This window comes from Thalassophryne amazonica, chromosome 22 (assembly GCF_902500255.1).
Source record: "Thalassophryne amazonica chromosome 22, fThaAma1.1, whole genome shotgun sequence".
Classification (NCBI taxonomy): domain Eukaryota; kingdom Metazoa; phylum Chordata; class Actinopteri; order Batrachoidiformes; family Batrachoididae; genus Thalassophryne; species Thalassophryne amazonica.
Window position 1 is genome coordinate 2,020,376 of NC_047124.1, and position 20,403 is coordinate 2,040,778.

The window sequence follows — 20,403 nt, forward strand, 5'->3', positions numbered from 1 at the left end:
CACTCAACTTCCCTCAGCATCAATGCCTTCATGTTTAAAAATCCTCATCAGAATAGGCGTCCAATCAGTGCTTGACCTGTTTTCACATCACTGCCACTCATCTCACTCCTGTGTTCACCTTACTGGATCTGTGCTTCACCCAAAGTGCCACGATAAAGAAAATGTAGTCATTAGCCCACCCCTTCCCACTCTTCATTACCTCACAAAGTCGCCACCGAGACTCCAGCTGAATTTGCATGAAGTTAGCAGAAAAGGGGAAGAAGAAAGAGCACAGATCTTTTCATTACCAGGTAATGCAGAGTGATGAAAGGCAAAGTGTGAAATAGCAGATCGAGATTTGAACATGCATATTTAAAGGAAGAAAGAAAAAGCCAGAGGGGGCCACACAGTGATTGCAGCCTGACTGATGATAAAAAAAAAAGGCTACCTGTTAGCTAAAACTGGTCTAATGCCACGGCCCTGGATAGGCAGGGGAAATATGAGTGAGAACTGTGAATGAATGTACACTCACCGGCTACTTTATTAGGTACACATGTTCAATTGCTCACTAACACAAATAGCTAATCAGCCAGTCACACGGCAGTAACTGTGCATTTAGTCATCTAGATGTGGTGAAGAGAACTTGCAGAAGTTCAAACCGAGCATCAGGACAGGGAAATGGATTTAAGTGACTTTGAACGTGGTGTGGTTGATGGTGCCAGACGGGCTGATCTGAATATTTCAGAAACTCCTGATCTCCTGGGATTTTCACCCACAACCATTTCTAGGGTTTAGAGAGAATGGTCCAAAAAAGAGAAGATGTCCAGTGAGTGACAGTTGTGTGGATGAAAATGCTTTGTTGATGTCAGAGGAGAATGGACAGACTGGTTGAATGGAAGACTGCGTGATGCCATCACGTCTATATAGACCAACATCTCTGAGGAATGTTTCCAACACCTTGCTGAATCGATGCCATGAAGCATTAAGGCAGTTCTGAAGTCAAAGGGATCCCCCTAAAAATCGATCCCCCCTGATGATGCGGTTCACTGATTCTCACCTTGTTTCTGCTTCAAACTGCCTCCAGTCATCATCTGTCTCAGCCACAGATATCTGAAGCTTTTGTACAACAATCATTTCCACATAAATTCTGCATTATTTCAGAATAAAAGGTGGCAGAAGCGATAAGAGCACCGCGGCTAAATGAAGCTGCTAGCTGATGTGTTCACTGCTCGTCAGACTTTTCAAAGCGTCATGGAATTTCGCCTCATTTCTGCTTAAAATGGCCTGATTAATCCGTCTGATTGCTTTGGATGAAGAGAGTCTGACTCAGACTAGCTGCTGTAGTCCGAAATGATGCATGCGCAGATGCAAAAGGCGGACCCATTTTTAGGGGCGGACAATGCGGTCTGCTAACCCGGTACTAGCAAGGTGTACCTAACAGAGGTGAGACGAAGTCACCATCAAGTCACTTTCAAGTCATGAATCAGCAAGTCCCAAGTCAAGTCTCAGGTCAGCTTGCAAACAATTGGTAGTCATAGCTTGAGACTTAACTTGGGACTTGCAGATTGATGACTTGACAGTGACTTTGTCCAATTTCAATTTCAATTTATTAATTTATATAGCGCCATCTCATGACAGAGTCGCCCCAAGGCGCTTCATATAACACACAATTCATAACAACACAAAGTAAATTGAAATCAAAATTAAAATAAAAAAGGACACAATGAAGAGGTAAAACACAGTAGAATAAAAAGAAATTACAAGGCAAACATAAAAACAGAATAAACTAGAAGCACTCAGAGAGTGCAAACCTCCGCCAAGGCCATGGGGTCACTGACGCCATAACAGCTACACGCCGTGGAATCATTGAACCTAAAAAAGTCTAACAATGATGTTTGCGCAGTAGTAAAAAAGTTTCATCTGCTGTGACTGGATAGCATGTATCCTTAGCGCTTGGCATCACAGTTTATTGCAACTTGCACCTTTCCCAAAAGCTACTGTCATCTGAGCACTGATATTGATATTGCATGTGCTTATAGACAAAAACAAATGAGACAAAATTCAGTTTATTATTCAACTAAACTGCAAATATATGAATGTTTTAACATTTATGAAACACTTCTCTAAACAAGGCCATAGGGTCACTGACCCAAAAGAGATTCCCTCCTTGGCACAGTGATCTATTCAACAATTCAGTGTTACAACCAAAACTATGATACATACACTTTTCTTTCCTTTATATTTGACATCCTTGACCATGAAAACATACCACTAGAACTTGGAATCACTTTTATGTCTTTATTAGTTCAAACATTATTGTATAAAAATGATTTTTCGGTAATGGCGGTTTTCTTCTGGATCTAGCTCCATAACATTTGAAGCTACATCAAATCTGATGACACCTTACTGAATCAGTACAGATTCAGCTACAATTTGGTGTTAGTTGTGCATCTGTAGCTTCATTTGTCACCTCACACTGACACATTTTCTATATTCCCTATATTTTTGCATATTCTGGATCACCAGATCCGGAATCCGGATCCGATCATCACCAAACGTTGTTGTTTGATAGAACATTTGACTATGTTACACCCTAATTTTTTTCAAGCCTTTCTGCCTTGTTTTTGTGGAATTAGAAACTAGAATGTCAAAATTCCCGCTATCCCGCAATGGTGAAGAATCCTTTAAAAAATTCCTGGATCTGGATCGTGATCCGGATCACCACTAAAATTTAATCACTTGTTCCTCTTGTCATTTCCAACCACTTCACAAAATTTCAGCAAAATCCGTTCAAAACCTTTTGAGTTATCCTGCTGACAAACAGACAAACAGACAGACAAACAAACAAATGCGACCGAAAACATAACCTCCTTGGTGGAGATAATTAATGATAAGACAGTCTAAAAAAGTGGGTCTTCAGTCTTGATTTAAAAGTCTACACTGTGTCAGACTGCCTTATAACTGCAAATAGATTGTTCCAGAGAGTAGGACCACGGTAGGAGAAGGCTCTATACCCCACCTCTTGTAATTAATGTGGCCATTGAGTATAATGTGATTAATAAAACAATAAGAAATGCTTGCTCTCAAAGAACCATCAGTGTGACTGAGAAAAAAAAAATTGCTGATCACACTTCCAAACAAAAATCTGATTTGACATGATCCTGGATCTGCCACTTAATGTGGATCCATTCCATCCTGAGTACTTCCCGAGCCCATTCTCCACCCCGTCATCAAGTTTGATGGTTCCTTTTTGTGTTTGGTCATAAAAATTAACTTAAAAAACCTCAAAAATTAAGTGTTCAAACAAAACCTTTAATATTTCAGACCATTGAAGTAACCAAAACAATTCTGTCCATATTATGATTTAAGTTCTGGAAGAGATTAATGTATAAATAATATAGAATTATTTAGTGTTGTTACAAGTAATCAGCTTTCAGTATGTATGAGTCAAGTGAATGTGACATTGGTGACATTATCGTTTGTAAGTATTCGCTGCTCATTCAATATCTGTCAAATGTATTTTGGCCAGAGGGCATCAATCATATTTTGCTTATAAATTAAAGTGCAAAATGGAAAATCATTACTTATGACTACATAAAAAAACAGACTTTGCTGTGTTCTTTTTGGAACGTGTCACAACTTATTACAAGCATTACAAGAAAGAAAAATGTCTTAAGTAAAGATTAAACAACTCGAAGTCGTGCATTATACGGTTTGAATACACTTCGCGTTGTGCATTCAAACCGTATAATGCACGACTTTGAGTTGTTTAATCCGCTTATACCATGGTCCGACACAGTGAGCTAACACACAAAGATTTATTTAAGTTAACAGAACTTGATAAAAATGCGTAAGTATTTGGGACTATTTTATGCCAGTCCCAAGATATTTCATCCTTGGCAACCGTTCTCTTCTTCTTTCCCGTCTTCAATCTTGTCCAGTTCGTCCGATGTTAAATCTTTATGCCGTTGCTTTTGCTGTTCTTCTAGTTTGCTCTCCTCCTCTTTCCATTCCGCAAACGTTTTATTTTGGCCAAAAATTTTAAAATTCACTTGGAAATCCATGTTTTATTGTGTTTCTGTCATTCACCTGTCAAAACACATCTGATTTGCGCCAACTGATTTGTGCATTGCCATGGTGACGACCAGAGTGGAGTGATTATAACAGTGACTTAACTCGCCAAACTACGTGTGTGTATACACGAAAATAATGCACGCCAGTTAGACATGGAATTCTCACTGACCGTGGTATAATCATCTTTAATCGCATCCGTGACTTACTGAAGGCAATCATTTATGTGGGAAATTAGGTACGGGCCCACTGGGAATCAAACCCAGATCTACATATTGGTGTCCCGACTCCTGTTCCACTGAGTGACCTGCTCTGCACATCTGATCTGAGTGATTACAAGAATCTACCACGATTCTTACGCTAAATTGGTTCATGCATCTGTGCTGAAGAATTGAACTTGTGAAATATGTTCCAGAACAATGCGACAGATTCTGTCCTGCTGTTAGATTATGTTCCTCAAACTCACTGAAGGTGTTGTTTTTATTTTCACCTTCTGACACTGCACTTTGGATTGTTGGTCAGTGCACAAACACTGACAATGTGGAGTTTGAAAATTTGTGTGTAAGAAGAAGCACGCACGCACGCACATGCACACACACACACACGCACGCACGCACGCACGCACGCACCCCAACATGGGAAACCAAAGTGTCAGTTGGTGGTCTTTCCTGTCTGTGCAGCACAGGTGTTTGTGTGCATGCTTGACTCCCTCTCTGTCTTTAAGGTAACGCTTAATTAGACCACAAACTGACACCCGTGTGTGAGCGCGTGTGTTCATGTGTGTGTGTGTGTATGCTCTTAAAAGCCGACAGAAAGAGAATATTTCCATTCTATTTCTTGTGCCTGAGTATGCCACACCTGATGTAAAAATCAAAAACTGACACAAAATATAAAAATCTTTCTTCTTTTTTAAAGTTTATTATTATTATTATTATTATTATTATTATTATTATTATTATTATTATTATTATTATTATTATTATGCTGAAGTGCCCTTCTGAAATTTGGGCACATTTGTCTTTTGTTTTTTTTTGTTTGTTTGTTTTGTGGTTGAGAGCAACTGGACTACTTCTTTCAGTCTTCAAGTTGTTTCACCTGGAGAAGTGAGAGTCTTCATTCTGGCTGGTTTATGTGAAGGACAGTGTCTGGTCATTACTGAACCATGCTGCACTTCTACAAACAAACCTCTCATTAAGTAGAAGGAGCCATTTGGAATCAGTGGGGAAACTAGTTGCTTTTGGCTTCGTGATGTCTCCATCTATCAACAATACTTGGCTTCCTTCCAGATTGACAAGTTTAGCAAAAAAGAGGCCAAATATTAACCATCACACTAAATACACAAACTCTTTATATTCTCAAAAAAATGGCGCAAACGTTTCATAAGATAATTCATGTATTACTTATTTTGATGAATATGATTGTAAATTTCAGTGAACATATTGGACATTTTTCTCATTTGTCTAATTATACATTATTGGAAGTTTTTGGTCTATATTTTGACAAAATTCTACAGAATGTTCAGCGTGTGAGGAGTTGAGTTGTCCTTGACGTACAAAACACATTTCAGACTATTCAAGCTTGCAGCAGAACAGAACACAATGAAGTGAAATGGCATAAAAATGTTCTGAATGCACCGCATTTACCCCCAAAACAACACACAAACACCAGCGGTTGTTCTCGCCTCTTAGAGCATCCTGTTCACAAACACCTCAAGAGCAAGTTATTTTGTGCTTCTCTCGCTCACTTGTACAAAAGAAGAATTAGGGAACTTATTTGTGTTGTAGCGTGCACTCACTTCTACAAAGGGGGAATTAGGAAGTTATTTGTGTAGCTCATGTTCATTTTTTAAGAGAGCGTGCCATCAGTGGAGCAGTTTATCTGTACGGCTACAAAGGCCGGATTAGGGCCCCTGTCTTTGAGGCCTGTTCTGTGATCCCTTTATGGATGTCACCTGTCATCTCTCTCTAATCACCCTCCAACTTTCTCCCTCTGTACCGCCATCAGCTCACCCCCCCACTATCTGCTCATCACAACTGCCTTTTGCTCGTCTCGCCGGGACAGAGAAGGAAAGTTCAGGAGGGGAAGGCAGGCGGATGGATGGGGAAGAGACGAGTCGGCCTAATACCGCCCGGAGGCCATGCATCCAGCTTCTCTCCCTCCACACCGCCACCTTTTCATCGCCTTCTCTGTCTCCACACCAATTTCTCTGCCCGCATCCTCTCATACTTTTTACCTCTTTTTTTTCTGGCGTCCTCGCACCGCTTATGTCCTTCTGGGTCCCTACAGCATTTCATCCATGGTTCAGTGCTCACCAGCCCTTTCTCCGTCCATCTAGCCTTCCTTCTGTCCTATCTTTCCATCCATCTCTACCCATCTCCTCTCAGCTTGCATGTTTAATGTGATATATTTATCCTGCGTGTAATGTAAGCCGCAGCTGGCCATTAGTCAATTATGAAATTTAATCGTAACAATTAGGAGAATCCATAGCGATTAACGCAGCATTTCCTCTTTCATTTGCTCCTGATGATTTTGCACTGGGGCCATGAATCCTAACTTCCTTATCTCTGGCTCACCCTCCTCACCCCCTGAAGCCTCTTTTCACTTCTCGTAAGACAAACTTTTTCATCAGTCTCTAGAAACAACCTGCCCAGACGAGGCCCCGACTTGCTCCTTTAAGCCAACTAATCAAAACTGTGAATGAAAGTGTGGTTTAAAGAAGCAATAAAAGGCTATATCGTATTAGGCCTTGTCTGGCCTCCATCACATTAAGCCTTCTCCCTTTCTTTCTGTTTCTGGGCAGTCGAGCAGTGCAGTAGCGTGCACGGGGCCAGGGACTGAGGAATCTGATAGGGATAAACCAATTTGCCGTCCACACAAACATCCCAGCAGGCTTACGCCCCCGCCCCGGCTCCCATTGCTCATTCAAGATGGCGGTTGGAGAGGCCAGCAATTAAGTTTTAATTAGGTGGGGTAATTATTGCTGGGCAGGAAGTATCAGACGCCAGGCTGATTGTTCTCTGGGTCGAGGAGGAGGGGATGCAGCCTAATGGGTGGGTGAGGAGGGGGCGAAGAGTGAGAGAACTTTACACCCCCAAATCAAGTGGCAAGTCCAGGATCCCCCCCACCCACACACACTTACACACACATTCATGACCTTCAGTAGTGACCACAGGTGAAAGTTTGTACTCACAGTTCAATCAAAATTCTTACGAATTTAAATCTGAGTAAATGTATTTAACAGGTCCATGAAGTCTGTTTTTGAATGTGAGGAACTGTGTTGCTGTTGTTGGTGAATGGTTCAGTTTTCCAACTTACCACAGCCCCTCTCCAAACCCAGAGGGAGCAATAGCAAGGACATGTCCAAGCAGACCTTCTCAGTGGAAATGTCTCAAAGAAATGGTAAAAATCAGAACTGTACATTCATCAAAAACAAAACATTTGAGACATAAAGTTTGTTCAGTGTAGACTAGTTCCTATATATGCCGACATGTTTGCGGACCCAGATGCACAACAGTCAGTGGATATGTTAGTCAAGTCTGGGAATATGCCTTTGTGCTGACAACAACCTGGCACTGAACACCAAAAAGACAAAGGACATCATCATGGATTTCAGGAGGAACAGATCTGACCCCCCCATCATTGGCAAGTGTGTGGAGAGTGTCCACACATTCAGGTTCCTGGGAGTCCAGATCTCCGCTGACCTCTCCTGGACAGACAGCACCTCAGCTGTCATTAAGAAGGCCCAGCAGAGCCTACTCTTCCTCATAGTCCTCAGGAAGAACAACCTAGACAGGAAGCTGCTGCTGTGCTCCTACTGCTCATCCATGGAGAGCCTGCTGACATGTTGTGTTGCCACACAGTACGGAAGCTGCACTGAGGCAGACAGAGTGAGGCTTCAGAGGACAGTCAAAGCAGTACAGAGGGTTGTTGGCTCCCTGATGGACACCTACACCACCCGGTGCCTCATAACATCATCAACGACAGTTCACATCCCGGCCCCCAGCTGATTGACCTGCTGCCTTCTGGCAGGTGCTACAGGTGCATCAACGTGAGGACAAACAGACTGAAAAACAGTTTCTTTCCAAGAGCCGTCACCATCTTGAACGCTTACATGCAACGACCCCAGTCACCAGTATCAGGTACAATGTGCAATAAATGTATCACTGTCACTGCTGCTGCTCTGCTTCAAACACTTTATTCATCCTGTGCAATACAACCATCTTATATTCTTATCTTATAGTTGCACATAGAGATTTTCATTGCACTGTCCTGTACGACTTTATACTTATAACTATACTTTTTTTAACTTTACCTGTTTGCACTGAAAAAGGAGAAGCTCTCTCTAATCTCATTATACATTTTGTATAATGACAATAAAGGGTATTCCATTCTGTTCCATCCAATTTACCATGGAGTCACCCAACCATCCAGGCAGACAACAAGTCCATTCTCATCTCTCAAAAATAGCCATCAATCTGCCACAGCCAGGTGAAATGTGTAAGCAGTCTTGGCCTTCTCCAGCTACCAGGGTCCTCGACATTGTGGCGGCTGCATGCTGGATGATGCTCAGAGAAACATACCATATGGCCAAAATGTTGTCACTGATAATTCCTCACCATGCAAGTGGTCCTCCTCATCTAAGTCTCTTGAAGTCATTCCAGCCATACCACAGATCCTCTAGAGATATCTCGTACCAAAGACATCTACTCTTCTCCTTAGGTCATTGATTAGCATCCAAGTAGGAAGTACCAGGACCCACAAGACTTGAGTTTGTTCTCCTGTAAAGACATCAGCAAACACCTCTGTCCAGTGACCTCATGACTGCATGAACTCTTCTGAGGTGTCTCCCAATTTCAAAGGGCAAAGACCTCTACAAGTTCAACATTTTAGCTTCATCTCAGCTACACTTTAGATACACTTTTGATGGCGGAGTCCATGAAGTCATTGAAAGCCTGGGTCTTAGTCTTGATCCAGGATAGTCGCAAACCTGGACACAGACTTTTTTCTCAGTTTCTCCCTTGCTGCCATCAGAGTATCCATTCATACTGTAAAGATCATAGTATCATCTGTGATATCAAGGCCAACAACGGCACTGAAGGTGCTGGTTCCCACAACCCAACACCCAGACTGTGCAAGCAAGCATTGAACAGTGCAGGAGCCAGAACATGGATATGTCTCAATATTTAGCATGTCAACAGAGCAACTCAAACCCCAAACAGCAGAAGACAAGACTGACAGGATCTTGGATGCAGTGGTAGCAACTGAGGATGGAGCAAAGTGACTGGTTTTAGGGACATTTCAAAAATTCAGACTCAACATTGAGTCTTAATGTTCACCGACAGAATTCTGGGACTTTGGAGATATTCAACATGAATCCTCAGTTGTAAAATAAGTTCCTTCGGCTGTTCCATTGTTTCCCTTAGGGTCAACACAGCAGCCCAGAGGTGGCTGTGCATGTTGATTTGGCACAAGTTTTACACTGGATGCTCTTCCTGATGCAACTCCATATTACACAGAGAATCCCCAATAACAAATCCCTGATTGTCTTTAACTCTAAACTGTTGATAAGAACTGAACTGAGAAAATATCTGATAGAAGACTATCAAAGAACTATAGTCACACCAGAAAACCTGTAACTTTGAGGTTAGATGTCCAATAATGGCCAATAATAGTAACGCATATGTAAGTGTTATGTTGTGGACAATAATATCAGCTTGAGAGGATTCACTACAAAGCGATTCATATGACTCTTCTGACCACCCATTTGGGCAAAGTACCACTTGACTGTTATGAACTAACAGAAGGAATCTCTGTGCACATACAGCATGGCACTGTGCAAAGACTGCTGAAGTTGTCCCACTAGAACGGGACTCTGACATTGCTGCTTTACCCATTAAAAGGATAGATCTGGCTACTAGCTGTTAGCTTTTAATGAGCTTTAATTATACTGATGTTGAAGGATTGATCAGTGATATGGATCTGAGAAATGTAACACTTTCTGTGAAAGCAAGAACTAGATCAGATAAATGCTAAAGTGACTAAATGCTGCACAAACTACAGTTTGCCATGTATTCTCACTGCAGACTGTACATTATACATAGAGTGGATACACACACACACACACACACCTCACAGATGTTATTAGTAAGCCTCATACATCGGGGAGTGGGAGATTCATCTGCAAAAAACCCTGACACCCCCTCGCTGTCTCTTATCAGCAGGCACCAACAACCTCCACACACATGCATGCATAGACCATCAATGATGTCACGAGGCTAATCTCATCGCGTCTCGGAACCCAATTAAAAAACAGAGATGTGTAGCTGCCAACATCAGGAATCTAATCACATTCCAGGAAAAGGCGCGTAATTTCCTTGGCTTTCTGCTTGGGTCGAGATAGAGATTGAGAGCGTGCAGGCAGCAGGGAGATGGGCGCAGCTCATCACACTGCTGCCCAGAGGAAGGCCTGGAGGCTGCTGCCTTGGACTCTGTGTGTGTGTGTGTCTGTGAGTGGCAGTGCAGGAGGGGGGGCAGCTGGGAAGAAATAAAGCAGTTGTCGGCACAGAAAGGTTGCCAGTGGGGGTGGGGGGTGGGGGGGGAGGGGTGCAGAATAAACAAAAATAAGGCAATAATCCAACTAACTGCCCAACTCACAGGCAGCAACAATAGCAACAGAAACAGAGATGACTATAAAGAGAGGACAATGCCATGACTGGAAATGTGAAGGCTGGTGTGCGCGCGCACACACGTGCACACACACACACCCACACCCACAGTCATGTAAATGCTCCACATCGTACACTTTAATTTCCGCCTGATTTCAGAGAACGTGCTTGAGGCCTATTTAAACAGGAGAAGGAAGAGATCTTATTTTGCACAGTTCACTTTTATCCCTCATTTGCACTTAGATGTGGTTGAGGTTTCATACTAAATATCCTCATCACCAAAACTCCATGACTTTGCATGTTGTACCTCCACCACTACCATCAAAATTTAAGCCTGCAAGAGCTCATTTTAGCTTCTCTAACATACGTTACAGAAGCTCCACTGGACAAAATAGTTGCTGACTGTTATTTAAAATTATGACAGATAGTTCACAAATGCCAGAATGCTGAAAATAGTCTTTTTGTATGACAGTGTGGCAGTTGTCTTCCTGAGTCCGCAGAGTGGTTACTGAGGTCTATCTCCAGACACACAGATGGATTGACTCATATGAGTGGGTCTAATATTGCCCAGTCTGGCTTCTCACCTAGTGGGGAAAAAATATGTTGCAAGTGGAAGCTTAATTATGTAAAATTTGTAATATCTGGTTTGAACTGAATTTATACTTGGTTTTGATTTTCATTACCTCAGTTGTGTTTTCAGTCTATAATATTTATTTGATAGTGGCTGGATTACCTCAAACAATTTGGGAACAGATTTGAATTTATTTTGGTGGAAGAACTTATTAAAGTTTGTGGACATACAGTCATTTTTAGTCTATATTTTTTTTTTATAATACCTACATTGGTTTCTGTGGTATTTTTGTGCTTTGGTGGAACAGCACCCCCAACTGCTCCATGTGGTTAAATATGGATCAACAGTTGACGACTGGCCCTTTGTGGATGATTTTTTTTACAATAGTGTTGACTTGTTTAGGACGCTGTTATTCTGAAACCCCATGCGCCGCCTCAAAGAGCACATAGTTTTGCTCCGATTCATGACAGCCAAATCAGTTTTTTTTTTAAATTCAAAGATACATTGAGTGTAAAGCTACTTGAATCTGGGGTTGCTCTGGATCTTAAGTGAGTGTGTGTGTATGTTGGTGGGGGGTGGTTCGTTCTGAGAGGTGCAGAGGTGGTAAAGGTGGTCAGTTCATGACCTGGTCAGGAATGCAGTCACCCTTTGGAGCAGAGCCACAGTGACTTTACACCAGGGGGAAACTCTATACCTCCAGTAGAAAGCCCTGTCAATCACCTCTGGGCCTGTGCAGGAAGGCCTGTCGCTCCACCCTACCTACAGACCAATCAATGCAGACCAAATGGAGTCAAAGAAATACTCATGCGCGTGCTTTTGATTTTCTGTCTTGAAATGCACGGCACTTCGCTCGGTCTCTATCGGGGGTTGGGGGGGGGGGGGGTTGCTCCATCTTGCTGAGATGGGAGCAAACACAGTTGACAGCTTCCTTCCTCACAGTAAACATTGCAGCTCTACTTAGACATGGGTCAGGGACCAGAACACCCCTCCATCTCCCACCTACCACCTCACTCACCCACCAAGGGAGTAGCTCCTGCCTGGTTACCCTGCCCCCCCAACCCGATCCCTTCAAACACAGACTAAAGTTTAGAACGATAGCACTTCCCAGCCCTTCGTCATGCAGTCAGACATGTGACATGATGGGTCACATTACCTATCATCCCTTCACAAACATCTGCTCTTTCTTTTGCAAACCAACACATGCATGATGCCCACACGGCACTTACCCCTCTTACCCCTCTTATCTGGCTCTCAGCAACACTAAAGGCCCTTTTAGAATCTGAGACAAGACCGCGTCAACAGCTCATCATTGTTCAATAACATATGGAGAGATCGGCATGCCTCATTTGACTGAAGTCCTTATTTAGAAGTTTTGTACATAGGCAGAATGATCACACACTCATCGTTACCTGGAAGATACGGTCAAGGTCAAACAACAGAACACTTTCTTTACATTTACAAGGGGAGTTGACTGGAACGATCTGAACATGTGTATGTATATTGCAGTCTTGCCCTCTGCGTGGTTTGATAGTCTCACATTTTTGTTCCCTACAGTAAAGGGTTAGGTGGTGCCCACAAGGATGAAGATCAACACCTCTGAACCTGACACCATAGTCTTCTGTTGGAAAAGAGTGGATTGTCCCTTTTGGGTCAGAGTGGATTTATGCCCCAAGTGGAAGAGTTCAACTGTCATAGTTTTTTTTTTCACAATAGAGCGTGAGACTGACAGATGGATTGGAGCTGCACCTGAGGTCCTGTGGAAGCTGTTCTGGACCACTGTAGTGAAGAACTAGCTGTGCTAAAAGGCTGCCCTGTGGTCAAGAGCTTTGGTGATGCTCCTGTGCAAGAGCTCCCGTTTATTGGACCCCTGACTGATGATGCAGCCTGACTAAGGAAGAAGCCAGTTCTAGATCCATCTCTTGTCATCTGGGAAGATTTTTGGACAACTGCAAATAGAATTGGACTAAACTATTAGTGGCCTCAACATTTGGTCATTGTTATCCAAAATTGAAACACTTTTTCCTTGACTAATACACAACCTTTGCATTGTGTTTAATCCAGTTTACCTCCATAGAGTTTTAGTTGAACATTTATGACCTTGACATTCACTTTTCAAGGTCACCCAGCCTCAAAGGTCATAAGACCAATAGAAAGAACGTGTATTCTGTCATAATAAAGTATAATGATAATCATAGGGATGTCTTTCACTAATTAATCAGAATAGCCATCCTAAGCTCCGCCCACATGGCTTGTGACCTTGACCTTCACAGTTGTAAAAATGGTTAAACAAGTAGAAGAGGGTTAGTTTTTCAGAAGTCTCATTTCTGAGGGCTCCAGTCTACCAAAGCCTTTGCTGAGTTGAGCGTCGCTGCGTCACCACGGGCCTGACACCTGACCGTCACCAGAACCAGAACCCACTTGTGTGAAGGTGTTTTCTGTATGATGCAGCTGGTGGTGAACACACATTCAATTGTTGCATCTTTGATATTCCTCATATTGGATCCACAGTTTCTGTTTTGCCTGAGGAACGTCTCGTCCTCATGATCAGATAAACGGCTGTCGATCTGGTAGAATCTTGCACACGTGTAATGATTTGAACAGTTTACTGGTTTACTTTGTCATGACTGATGGAAGTAATTGCTGCACTTTCATCTTGGTTTTCAGAACAATGCTCATTTATTTATACTGAATATTATGCCTGGCAGGTCAATTAATTATCAGCAGATTTGTTGGTAGCATTCAGCTTGTGCGAGAGTAATTGAGTGACGTCGCCTCCGTGGGGAACCGGGGACTGGACTGCCAGTTCTAGATGCAGTTTTCACGTCCTAATTGAAGTTGGTCTTTTGAAGTAATTAAGATAAGGGTGTGGAGACAAAATAATTGGTATTATGCGACAGTAATTAAGCCATGCTGGGTTTTTTTCCCCCTTAATTCAACAGCGTCGGCTTTTCTTCACAAACAATGCGGGCGGCCGTCGGCAGCTGTTGTGTTGACTCTGCACTTTGCTTTCATCAGTGGTTGTGTTTTTAACGGTGGCTCTCAGATCACCTTACGGACCGTCAGACAACATGCACGTGTTCATATGTCATATCTCTTAATGTTAACTACTTTCAGACAAACCTTTGTGGGATGAGATTAGTTTCAAAGGGTCTGAACTAAATCTTTAGGGTATCACACTGTGTGTGTGTGCCTGGACTATAAGTTGCACCATTTTCTGTATTGTCAGCTATTTAATTTGGATTTTTGTGCATAGTTGTGTAGTTTTTAGAATTGGCGTTTATTTTGTTATTGCTGGTGTTTATTTTGTTTATTGCTTTGATTTCTGGGAAAGTCTGATATGAGCAGTTCTTATAATCATGATTATATATAACAAACTGTGACTTTGTATATAAGTCACAGGACCTCCAAAATTAGTTTAAAAAACCCCTGTGACTTATTCTCTCGAAAATATGGCACATTTTAGACACTCTGGAATTGTTGTAAGTGTTGCGTGTCAAATAATGTACAGCTAGATCATTTGAAATTTCCAAATATTTGTATACCAACAACTGTTGGGAAAGTGTAGGAACACGGACCCACAACAGGGGGCGCAAATGAACGGACAATGGAGGAAGTCAAATAACAACACTTTACTGTTGTGAATGTGCACAACAAATACAACAGATTACAATAATGGACAAAAAGCCAAATCACAAAAGGTGTCGTGTGGGCAGGCTCGAAGATAGGAGGCGTCCGTCCAAAGCAGAACCGGAACCACACGATTTCCTCCGCCACCAGACCCCGGGAATACTGGAGCCGCCAAGTCCCGAATTCCCAGGTGGCCACTGCCTCCGCGTGTCGGACCTGGTACTGCTGGCGAGGAACAAAGAAACAATTAAATGAGGGCGCGTTTGCACCCAGCAATCCGCACGGCAGGAAAACTACCTCCACCTCTCGTTGGAAAAGGAGTCTGTTATACAACGCACAAAGTCACAAAAAGTTACTGTCACACAGTTAGCTGAGTACGTTACCATCCAGGTAGAACGATATCTCGGCAAAGAGGTGGAGACGTAGTCCTGCTGATGTACCCCTGCTGATCGGATGATTGGTAACAGCTGTTGCAGGTGATGCGTGACAGCTGTCACCCTGGCTGCTCCTGTGAGGCGGCTGCGCCCTCTGGTGCCTGGAGCCCGCACTCCAGACAGGGCGCCCTCTGGTGGTGGGCCAGCAGTACCTCCTCTTCTGGCGGCCCACACAACAACAACAACAACAACAACAGGTTTGTTGTTGTTGTTGTTGTTTGTTAACAGGTTATCAGCGGTTAATTTACAAATTCAGCTTTTCAAAAAAAAAACTGTGGCTTCATTGTCCAAGTGCCATATTTTTCCCTAGTATTTTTCTATATTATCAGCTCTTTAATTTGTAAATTTGGTGCATTATTGCAGTGTTTATTATTATTGGCATTTATTCTTTTATAAATAAAGTTTATTTTGTTTTGTACTTTGATTCCTGGGAAAGTTCTATATAAATAGTTATCATTATTATTATTATTATTAACAAATGTTCATTTTTCAGTATAAGTCACACTGGCATGTAAATTACAGGACCTCCCAAACTAGTAAAAAAAAAAAAAAAAAAAAACTTGACTTATGCTCTGGATAATATAGTGTGTGGCCTGATATGAAAGACTTTAAAAAGTCATCAATAATGGATGTCTTAATATACTTTGAGAAACTGAGATTGGTCATTTTTTTTTCCTCTTAAGTGAAATTCTTTGTTTTCATTTGAGATGGGAAACAGGCACCGACACAGTGGGTACAGCTAACTGTAATAGTGCAGTGTAATAAGTTTATTAATGCCAACATTTAAATCTGTGCTGTGTTGAGACATTTTGTTGTTGGTAAACCTTTTGAAGCTATTTGGAAAATTGTGGCTCAGCCAAAATGTCCTCATTTGGTTGGTGTAAAACTCACACTGGTCCCCACAAATCCACATAAAAGCGAAGACACAAACACCCAGATGTAGTCTCCATGGACAACAGTACACACACATTGTACACACACATCCAACTGAGGCTGGAGGATTATAAAGAATTCAGCGGGCATGAACAGAAGGAACATCTTAAATTGTGCTTGTGTGTGTGTGTGTGTGTGTGTGTTGGCACAAACCCAGCCTGCCCTCTATAATCCTGCCCACCGTGAACCCACCCACTGTTGACCAACATGGAGCTAGTCCAGCAGTAAAACACGTAATGCACACTTGTTCTTAACTTCTTACCAAACACACTCTGCAACCAAAGTCAAATTGGGTGCATGTCCGTGTCCGTGTACAGGTGCACACACCATATTCTTTGTGTGTATCTTTGTGAGGGACGATTTGTGTCTTGTACCTTTCAAATTAGCATGTTTTGGCTGTGTCTCACCTTTCCAGTTTTATGGTTGAGGCGGCACTATATTATATCAAAGTGAGTGTCGCCTGGAATATGAAACCAGGTCAGAAAAGCCTCAATAACCAGGACAAAAACAGGACATCTTTATAGTAGAAGTGATGTGAATTGTGATTTTAAGGCACTTGTACTGATGCTTCTGCCACATCTGACCAGTCAGTACAAGTAACACTGAAGTGATGGTCTGGTAACAACATGAATTTTGGTTGCCGTTCCTTCTTACTTTTCATTTAAAGGCTCTTGTGACAGTTCACACAGGCTGTCGGACAAAATGTGCCTCCACCGTTTGTGTCAGGATTCAGTTCAGGCTTGGTGAGGATGGAGTTGTGATGGTTATGATTAGACGGTATCATTGGTTCACAATCGCAGTCCTCAGGGACCCGAAAGCTCCATATTTTCAAAATCAAATGAAATCAATTTTATACAAACAGTTGCCCCAAGGCGTTTTATATTGTAAGGCAAAAGCCACACAATAATTACGGAAAAACCCCAACGGTCAAAACGACCCCCTGTGAGCAAGCACTTGGTGACAGTGGGAAGGAAAAACTCCCTTTTAACAGAAAGAAACCTCCAGCAGAACCAGGCTCAGGGAGGGGCAGTCTTCTGCTGGGACTGGTGGGGGCTGAGGGAGAGAACCAGGAAAAAGACATGCTGTGGAGGGGAGCAGAGATCAATCACTAATGATTAAATGCAGAGTGGTGCATACAGAGCAAAAAGAGAAAGTATTTAGCAGGGAGAGATATTTTAAATCTCTCCCTCCCCTGCCCTCATCTGATCAGCTCTGGTGGGGGGCTGTTAGCTCTTGATTGGCTGAACACACCTGAATGAGGTTAGGTGTCCCTGAAAACCAGGGCTTCAGATTCTTTGAGTGTAAAAGGAACGTGATGACAATTTAATTTTGGATGCAAAAGTTCTCGCAAGTTTTGCCAAAAGGCCCCTGGTGATTGTAAAAGTAGTATAATTCACAGATTGGACGTGTTAGTACAGGTTGCTCTGTCTCTCTAGAGGATCCTTGGACACCCGTGGGATGACTTTAAGCTAAATGAGACTTTAGGGAGACCCAGACGAGGCATATTACTTGCATCAAGAGATGTTAACACCTAGCTGAGGCAGATAAGTAGTTATTTCAGGTGAAAAGGGTTGACTTGTCACCAGCGGTTGATCCAAAGGAGTTAAACTGTGTGGTGGCAATGTGCCACTTGTTCCAAAAACACAGGTGGTACACACCACATTACTGACCATCAATAATGAGCCGAAGTCTAAAAAACACCTTTACCTTCCACTTCACCCTGGTACATCAATAAAATCAACTTGCTGAAACTTGAAATGTTTTTGACCTGGGGTAATTAATCACTTCATACAGTCTGACACATTGTTTGTTTTGTTTTAGAGTGGAAAGTACCGTGTTCATGCGTACTTGCGTTCAAGGCTGCAGTAAAATTCAACAAACGAATTTCAAATACAGTTGTTGTTTTTTTTTTTGTGGTGGTGGTGGTGGGGGGGGGGGGGGGGGATTTGAACACAGAAGAAAACTGGAGCACTGCACTCATAGAACAATACTAGTTTCCAATTCCACAAATTTTCACCTTGGAAAAAAATGTCCAAGGTGACGGTCCTGTTAGAAGTGACTTTCCATAACGTAAATCAGATGTGATCATATATCAGCAGGATGTATTTAGTTCATGCACCTGAATTGAAGTTGTTTTGTGTGGCGTTGTTGGGGTTTTTATTTTTTCAACTTTTTCAGTTTCTGAATTCTGTTTCAGATCATTTTCACAGAACATTGGTTTTCTCTGCTGTGCACAGTTTGTCGTTGCTTTTTGGCACTTGGTTTCCGACTGATAACTGGAAGACCAACAGGCATTTGGAACCTCCATCCAATTTTGGTGGTGTAGGTAAAGCCATAAGAGAAAAATGAGTGACTGAGGGACTTTTGATTAAGATATAATGTAAAATATACATTAAATGGGTTTTTCGATGTTAAATTTAAATGGCCACAAAATCTGTAATCTGGATCAGATCCGGATCAAACTGTGTCAGGTGATAGTGAGTGCCAGTCTGCACCTCACTTTAAAATATGAGAGTGACTGAGGCATATTTGATTAAGATATAATGTAAAATATACATTAAATGGGTTTTTCGATGTTAAATTTAAATGGCCACAAAATCTGTAATCTGGATCAGATCCGGATCAAAGTTTGTCAACCACCCTACATAACAGTCTCAAATATGAAAAAAAAAAGATCTTTTTTGACAGAGTTATGAGCATTAGAAAGTTTGTTCAGTGTTAAAGACAGAAATTTTTTCCAATTTTCCTAGATTTTTTTCTGACTTTGACCTATGACCTTGAAAACTGAATCAGTTCTTGCCTATCAGGATATGAATCTTCAGTAAAAATTTTATAATGATATATGAAAAAATTGTGAGTTACAGGCTATTCACAAACAAACGGACAAACAAACAAACAAACCAACAGGGGCGAAAACATAACCTCCTCCAACTTCATTGGCAGAGGTAATAATCAGCAGTTATGTCGATTATGGTATGTGAAGAGGTCGGGGATATCCTCATGAGGGTAGCTAAATATCATTTGGTTGTGTGTGTGTGTGTGTGTGTGTGTGTGTGTGTGTTAAGCATAATTTTTTTTGTTTTTGGGCATGGGAAGGGGGGGTTTCTTCAGCTAAATAAGAGGGAACATCTCACAAAAATGCAGGTGCCACCAACACTCTTGGACACCCTCCAATTTAGTGACATTGTGATGCTGCCCCCCCCCCCCCCAACCCAATATCCCATCTCCGTCTCTCGCGCATGCCATGTGCACATGTTTCTGTGTCACAAGACTGAGATGTGGTTAAAAGCAGGAGTTGTCGGTGGAGTTAATAAAGGCTTTAGGAGCAGCGTTTTCCCCTGGTGGTTTGGGCCCCACACACACACACACACACACACACACACACACACACACACACACACACACACACACACACACACACACACACACACACACACACACACACACACACACACACACTCTGCTTCTGTATAGTGCCTTTGTGTGTGTGTATGTGTGTGTGTGTGTGTGGTCGTGATGTTTTATAAGCTATATGTCTGCGATTCCAACATCAGCACCTGATCATCCGTTTGCAGCCACAAAGACACCCCCCCCCCCCCCCCACCACCACCTGCAATTCAAACAGTTAGTTATTATTATTACTGTTATTATTTTTACACTTTAATAGGCCAGGTCAGGTCTAGTAACGTGCTGCGTCTACACCCTTGGGGAACCAGGTCAGGTCTTGCCTGACTACCATGCAGGCAAACCTGTGGTCCATCTGTCTCTCCTGAAGGAACCTACCCATCTTTATCGTTAACCAGGCTCTGGGCTCCTCCATAATGAAGAACCTGTATACGTGCTGACACTCAGGACAATACACCACATGGTGTCACAGCTGATGCTCCCTCACTAAGCTCAGACACATCACTGGTGGTCTCTTTAAGGAAACACACATTTGGACACAGATTTTGCAGGCAGACACCAAAAGCAACCAGTTATCATCTTATGTTGTTATTTAATTTCAGAAAGAAGCAAAATAGTTGAATTAATGTAAAAACAAATATGTGATACAGAAAAACAAGCAGACAAAGAGTGGAGCACCAGAATTTAGATGTTTTTTTTTTGTTTTTTTTTTACAAAT

General features: G+C 42.2%; 1 long non-coding RNA gene across 1 annotated transcript; it reads right to left on the reverse strand.

The window, feature by feature from the left end:
• Positions 1-669: 669 nt before the first annotated feature.
• LOC117504260 lies at positions 670-13,540 on the reverse strand. The gene is made up of 4 exons (XR_004558751.1): positions 13,531-13,540; positions 8,336-8,341; positions 2,461-2,467; positions 670-916 (listed from the first exon to the last, which is right to left on the reverse strand). It is a non-coding gene; the product is annotated as an uncharacterized LOC117504260 (long non-coding RNA).
• Between the last annotated feature and the right edge of the window lie 6,863 nt (positions 13,541-20,403).